General features: G+C 39.8%; 1 long non-coding RNA gene across 1 annotated transcript; it reads right to left on the minus strand.

Moving 5' to 3' along the window:
• Positions 1-648: 648 nt before the first annotated feature.
• Positions 649-1,742, minus strand: LOC139547074 (uncharacterized). Its single transcript, XR_011669334.1, has 2 exons — positions 1,630-1,742; positions 649-1,145 (listed from the first exon to the last, which is right to left on the minus strand). It is a non-coding gene; the product is annotated as an uncharacterized lncRNA (long non-coding RNA).
• Between the last annotated feature and the right edge of the window lie 6,156 nt (positions 1,743-7,898).

The following is a 7,898-nucleotide window of genomic DNA, read 5'->3' on the forward strand; positions in this document are numbered from 1 at the left end:
AATTTCTCTACCATAAGCCACCGCCAACATCATTTTAGAGAATTTGGCAGTACGTCCAACCAGCCTCACAACCGCAGACCACGTATAACCACGTCAGACCAGGACCTCATCTGGCTTCTTCATCTGCATGATCATCTGAGACCAGCCACCCGATGAAACTGTGGGTTTGCACAACCGAAGTGTTTCTGCACAAACTGTCCGAAACCTTCTCAGGGAAGCTCATCTGCGAGCTTGTCGTCTTCACCAGGGTCTTGACCTGACTGCAGTTCGGATTCATAACCAACATCAGTGGGCAAACGCTCATATTTGATGGCCACTGGCACGCTGGAGAAGTGTGCTTATTCCCAGTTTCAACTCTACCGGGCAGATAGTAGACAGTGTATATTGCGTCATGTGGGTGAGTGGTTTGCTGACTCCACCCCATGGTGGAGGTGCGGTATGGTATGAGCAGGCATACGCTATAGACCCGCAATTGAATTTGATCAATGGCAATTTGAATGCACAGTGATATTGTGATGAGATCCTGAAGCTTTTTGTTTTGTTATTCATCTGCCGCCATCACCTCATGTTTCAGCATGATAATGTACAGCCCCATGTCACAAGGATCTATACACAATTCCTGGAAGCTCATGAAACACAGAACCAACACTTTTCATGTTGCTTTTATATTCTTGTTCAGTGTATATTGAGCCAAATTTGCAAGCAGCCCATGTTTCATAACGTTGTCATGGAAAATATGATCGACTGGCACCGAGAGTACTCATAACATAGTTAAAACTGTTCTTTTTATATAATGGATGGTCAGTCCTTGCATTCTTACCGCTGTCTAGGAATTTTTTCATGCCCACCCCTCAGCTTTTTACCAACACCACTGTGTTTTTTCTTTTTTTTAAACGGTTATTTTGACAGGGATAGCAAAAATTTGACTGGAAGTTTCAAGCATGATTCAAAGATCTGTGTGTGTGTGTGTAGGTGGCATGCAGTCAGTAGTTGAGTGGCACAGGGTGGTTTGGCAATGTAAAGCTGGTCCAGTTTGCATTGCAGCATGTTGTCCTGGGTACCCGGGGCCTCTGGGCACAGCATCAGAGACAGTCCATAGTGCTTTTTCGCCAGCTCCATCTTACTCCAGTGATGGGACAGCACCGCTGATATGGAGCAGAGAGAGAGGAGAGGTGCAAAGACTTGTTATCGTGAAGCCGAAGACACACATTTTAGCAGGACATGTTGTAGAACACTCAGATAGAAATATATTATGTAGAACAAACATACCTTTAACATTAAGAATAATGAATTTCAATTCACGTTAGCCTGTATTCATTACATTAATATCTACAACGTTCCACCTTATACACACTTACGTCTAGGAGTTTGGTATATTTTTAGGGTTAGTGATTTGGGGTTAACGTTAGGTTAGATTTTGCGAAAATTGGATTTTGGATGGTAATCAATTCTTTAGTCCCCACAAGAATAGTAATACAAAACGTGTGTGCACGCATTTTTTTTATACAGTCGGTAAAAAAATGATATCCCATTGACTTCAATGCTGGACATCACACATGCACTTATCTGAAGTTCGGATTGGATAAGAGGTAAATTAATTGTAAGCAATTTCTCACTGTGCTGACTGACCTCATGCTTCTGTAGTTTGCCCAGAACGTTAGCCAATGAGAACATTATGGTGTGGTCGTTAGGGAGGAGCTTCAGGGCATCTCGGCCAATCACCTCCGCCTGGGACAGGTTGCCTAGACAACAGGAAAGAGAAGGGATAGACATGAGAAGGACAGACTGATAGAGGAAATCCAAGTCATGAGGAGAACGCATTTTAAAACTGACACCCTACACAAGCCTGCTTACAAGTTATCTTTATTGGAAGTCAATGGATTCACAGAGTAGAAATGTCAACTGCTTGTAAGAATGCATGAAGCTTTAAAGCAAATGCATACCTTCATAGCATGGATAAAATTATATAATTATGAATCCTAAATACACTGAGTGCCAAGTGTGTTTGTGTTGTCAGTGGTGTGTAGAGCAGAGTTTTTCCTCGCCACACATGGAAGACTGCTTTAACCTCCTAATTAGGAGCTGAACACAAGGACCACTGGCTTGTGTTCAGTAGCTCTGTTCTGCTTATTGATCTATGTCAGAGACCTGTCTGTCAGTCTGACCAGGGAGGGAAGGTGGGAGGGAGAGAGACCGAGGGGGAGAGAGGGGGTTGGGGGTGAAGAGTGAGGGCCTGAGTCATGCTCTGTGCCCCATCATACATGTCTATGTGTGTGTGTGTGTGTGTGTGTGTGTGTGTGTGTGTGTGTGTGTGTGTGTGTGTGTGTGTGTGTGTGTGTGTGTGTGTGTGTGTGTGTGTGTGTGTGTGTGTGTGTGTGTGTGTGTGTGTGTGTGTGTGTGTGTGTGTGTGTGTGTTAGCTCAGCTTTATCTCTGTGCAATATAAGAGAGAAGAAAGAACCCAACAGCAAAAAAAACGTACACCCCAGTTAATTTGAGTTTTTTGGTGAGATGTACCCTTGGCAGATTTGGGGAACAAATTATGTGGAGGGGGGGTTAGGAAGGGGGATACTGAATTCTGAGGAGGTACTTCTCTGATTGTGTCTGCTTTGCGTTTGATCATGGCCTCGCTAGCTGGTGATTGGACGGTTCATTGGCCCTCTTGGGAGACTCCGCCCCCTCGGGAGAGGCTTCTGACAAAAAGGGCGCCAGCATCTGGAAATCAGCGCATTCTCCACACGGCAGGGAAGAGTGCCTTTAGAAAACTCCACACACAAAGCTTTAATACATACATTTCAAGCATTGCCGGTTCCTGCTCTTCCGGTCTAATCACATTGGGCGCTGAGATCAAATGTTTCCACCAAAAAATGAAAAGTTGTCTCTGTCTTTACTGCTGTTAACGCTCGGAAACAATCTTTGAAAAACTGTGCATATATGGATGAATGTGTAGAAATATGGGGCATTTGTCTAATCAATGGAAATTCATCCATAACTGGATTTTGAATATCCAAAATAGTTTTGGCACAAAACACAACAAGTGATGGGCATTGTCACTCATAATATCTCCCATTAGATAGCAACTGTGGTGTGTGTGTGTGTGTGTGTGTGTGTAAGTGGTGTGTGTATGTAGGGGTGTGTGCCTGCGTGTGTGTGCTTACCAGTGTTGTCCAACACTATGACCAAATTGTTCCAGGCAAGACTGTGGTCAGACTTCAGTACTGAAGCGTTCCTCCACGCGTTCAGAGCATCTAGGTGTCTGTTCAGGTCTACATACTGGAGAGGGTAGGGGAGGAGATTACTTTACGAGTCTAGCAAATCACATCACCTTCATTCATTGATGTATTAGTAACGTCACTTGATGTAATGTGAAGCATTCAAGCTATAACCTGGAGTCTGTATTTCAGGCTAACAGCAGACCTGCTACTTAGTTAGAAACATTTCCTTACTTTGTTGAGAAATGTAACCTCTAAAATTCAGACAGACCTATGGACTTGAGATTGTCATGATAGTTTTAGACATGGGGCAATAGAAGTCAATCAGAGGGTATATCCTTTACTAAAATGACCATTGAACATTATGAAATCTTCCAGAATGTGGCTTTAAGCCCAACCTATGTATTCACCAGGAGTCCCAGGTTGTAGTAACTGTCTGGGTATTTCTTCGGGAATCTGATGGCAATCCAGTAGCTCTGTTCTCCCTCCTCAAACTGTTCTGCACTATTCCCAGATTCATCCATGCTGCTGTAAAGTCTGGCCTGGGACAAACACATGGAATACGTTTTTCAGAAGACCACCACAGTTGCATTTCATGTCAGGGAATGTTTCTTAAGTCTGAAGACAAAAGCCAATAAAGTTTTTGTTCCGTGATTTTTTCTGTTTGTGTGTGCATGCTTATGTTTGTGCATGTGTGTGTGTGTGTGTGTGTGTGTGTGTGTGTGTGTGTGTGTGTATTGTAAACTTAAACTGAATCTAAAATTGGAAAAACAATTGAGTAAACTGAAGAAAAAATAATTAAGAAAAACTGTTGAAAAACTAAAACTATACCGAAACTATTATCTTTGACTGCAAAGCTAAGTTAAATTAACTAAAAAACATACATTCTTGAGTTTTAGGATATTTGTTTTTTTACTTTAGGCAAAACTCTAATGGGGTTTTCAAGCTTTTTCCTAATGGTGATTTGGAGCTTATGAATCGGGCAGGTAAATGATGCCAGTAGATGACAATGTTTCAATTTGGCCTAGCTTGTGCATTACTATCACCTGCTATCAGCAGCTAACACGGATACAAAATCTGAGGGTGAGCACAGAGCATAGGCTTGAACAATGGTGGCAGCAAACCAAACACCAGCAGTGGTCAGTCGCAAAAGGTAAAGCCCCATATGGGATTATTTAGAGTTACATTGCTGGAAAGGACAAAATAAAATGTATTGTAGTGTCAGAAGATAACAACACATGTCGAACAGAGATTAAAGGGAAAAACCCAACCATTCTAAAAATGTATCTGAACCTGTGTCATAAAGCATGATCAAATGAATTAGCCAGCGACACATTCATTTTGAGAAACATTGTAAAATGTTTTGGTCAAATTAACCAGTTATCTAACTTTGATAAGCAGTTAGCTACCTATAGAAAGCTGTTAGCTTGCTAGCTAGTTAGCTCCCATGTCAATTTCAAGCCTATCTAAACGAATATCTGACTAACTCGGAAATATAAAGTTATTTGAGAATGAAAGTTAACTGGCTAGCGCATAATGCTTTGTGACATTACGTTAGCTAACCCTAGTTAGATCATGTATTTTCACTTATTGCATCTGCATGCTTGTTGCGTTCTCCCTGGTGCACTCATTAGTTCACGAGCTGGCTGCTCATTCTAACTAGTATAATCTAATCTTTTCTTAACAGTGGCAGCATATGCAGCAGTGGTAGTATGGATTTTGACATACATTCCACTTTGTCATTATGGGGTATTGTGTGTAGCTGGGTGAGATTATTATTGTTATTTTTTAATACATTTTAAATTCAGGATGTAACACAAGAAAACGTGGAATAAGTCAAGGGGTACACTACCATTCAAAAGTTTGAGGTCACTTAGAAATGTCCTTGTTTTTGAAAGAAAAGCACATTTTTTTATCCATTAAAATAACATCAAATTGATCAGAAATACAGTGTAGACATTGTTAATGTTGTAAATGACTATTGTAGCTGGAAACGGCTGATATTTTATTGAATATCTACATAGGCGTACAGAGGCCCATTATTAGCAAGCATCACTCCTGTGTTCCAATGGCACTTTGTGTTAGCTAATCCAAGTTTTGAGGGTACTATTTAATGAAGCTGCCAGTTGAGGACTTGTGAGGTGTCTGTTTCTCAAACTAAACACTCTAAGGTACTTGTCATCTTGCTCAGTTGTGCACCGGGGCCTCCCACTCCTCTTTCTATTCCGGTTAGAGCCAGTTTGCGCTGTTCTGTGAAGGGAGTAGTACACAGCATTGTACGAGCTCTTCAGTTTCTTGGCAATTTCTCAAATGGAATAGCCTTCACTTCTCAGAACAAGAATAGACTGACAAGTTTCAGAAGAAAGTTATTTGTTTTTGGCCATTTTGAGCCTGTAATCGAACGCACAAATGCTGATACTCCAGATACTCAACTAGTCTAAAGGAGGCCAGTTGTATTGTATCTTTAATCAGAACAACAGTTTTCAGCTGTGCTAACATGATTTCAAAAGGGTTTTCTAATGATCAATTTGCCTTTTAAAAATGATAAACTTGGATTAGCTAACACAACGTGCCATTTGAACACAGGAGTGATGGTTGCTGATAATGGGCCACTGTACGCCTACGTAGATATTCCATTAACTTCTCTGCGCTACGGATCCCTTTTACGGGATCATTTTCCTAAACAACCGCTGAATTGCAGGGTGCAAAATATTACAAAAAATGTTTATAATCATGCAATCACAAGTGTAATATACCAAAACACAGCTTAGCTTGTTGTTAATCCACCTATCGTGTCAGATTTTGAAAATATGCTTTACAGCAAAAGAAATCCAAGCTTTTGTGAGTGTATCAATCAATGCTAGAACAGCTAGCCCCAAATTAGCTAGGTCACGAAAGTCAGAAAAACAATAAAATGAATTGCTTACCTTTGATAATCTTTGGATGTTTGCACTCACGAGACTCCCAGTTACACAACAAATGTTCTTTTTGTTCAATAAATATTACTTTTATAAAAAAAAAACGCAATTTGGGTTGCGCGTTATGTTCAGAAAACCAAAGCCTCGTTCCGTTCGACGAAAATTCCAAAATGTATCCGTAATGGTCGTAGAAACATGTCAAATGTTTTTTATAATCAATCCTCAGGTTGTTTTTAACAAACATAATCGATAATATTTCAACCGGACCGAAACCTATTCAATAAGAGAGAAAAAGTAAATGGAGAGCTACCTCTCAAGCGCAGGAACTAATCAGAGGACACCTGACTAGTTTTGAAAAATCTCGCAAATTCTTCATAATAAAAGCCTGAAACTATGTCTAAAGCCTGGTCACAGCCTGAGGAAGCCATTGGAAATGAATCTGGTTGATACCCCTTTAAATGGAAGAAAGACGGGCCAGGAAACACAGATTAAAAATAAAAATAAATCACTTCCGGGTTAGATTTTCTCAGGTTTTCGCCTGCAGAATCAGTTTTGTTATTCTCACAGACAATATTTGACAGTTTTGGAAACTTTGGAGTGTTTTCTATCCTAATCTGTAAATTATATGCATATTCTACGATCTGAACCTGAGAAATAGTCCGTTTACCTTGGGAACAGTATTTAAAAATAAATAAAAAATCTGACCCGTAGCGTCAAGAGGTTAAAAACCAGCCGTTTCCAGCAACAATAGTCATTTACAACATTAACAATGTCTACACTGTATTTTTGATCAATTTGATGTTATTTTAATGTACAAAAAATGTGCTCTTCTTTCAAAAACAAGTTAATTTCTCAGTGACCCCAAACTTTTGAATGGTAGTGAATATATAAGGCTCTGCATCTCAGTGCAAGAGGCATCACTACAGTCCCTGGTTTGAGTCCAGGCTGTATCACATCCGGCCGTGATTGAGAGTCCAATAGAGAGTCCATTTATGTTTTGTTCGAAAAATGTGCATATTTGCGGTATAAAATCATAGTTTTACATTGCAGCTACAATCACAAATAGCACCGAAGCAGCCAGAGTAATTATAGAGACCAACGTGAAATACCTAAATACTCATCATAAAACATTTCTGAAAAATATATGGTGTATAGCAAATTAAAGACAAACATCTTGTGAATCCAGCCAATATTTCCGATTTTTTAAGTGTTTTACAGCGAAAACACAATATAGCATTATATTAGCTTACTACAATAGCCTACCACACACCCGAATTCATTCATCAAGGCACGTTAGCGATAGCAATAGGCACGTTAGCGTTAGCGAATAAACCAGCAAAATATATTAATTTTCACTAACCTTCATAAACCTTCCTCAGATGACAGTCCTATAACATCAGGTTATACATACGCTTATGTTTTGTTCGAAAATGTGCATATTTAGAGCTGAAATCAGTGGTTATCCATTATGCTAACGTAGCATCTCTTTCCCAGAATGTGCGGATATTTCTATTAGACTCTCACCTATTCTGACCAAATAGCTATTCATAAACATTACAAAAAAATACATGTTGTATAGGAAATGATAGATACACTAGTTCTTAATGCAATCGCAGTGTTATAATTCAAAAAATATCTTCATTACGACATAAGGCTTATGTTATAGCGAGAGAGTGGCCAAAACCTGGGCGCAAAACTACTAGTACACAGTTCGACAGATATATGAAATAGCATCACAAAATGGGTCCTACTTTTGGTGATCTTCCATCA

The sequence above is a fragment of the Salvelinus alpinus genome, chromosome 20 (assembly GCF_045679555.1).
Source record: "Salvelinus alpinus chromosome 20, SLU_Salpinus.1, whole genome shotgun sequence".
Classification (NCBI taxonomy): domain Eukaryota; kingdom Metazoa; phylum Chordata; class Actinopteri; order Salmoniformes; family Salmonidae; genus Salvelinus; species Salvelinus alpinus.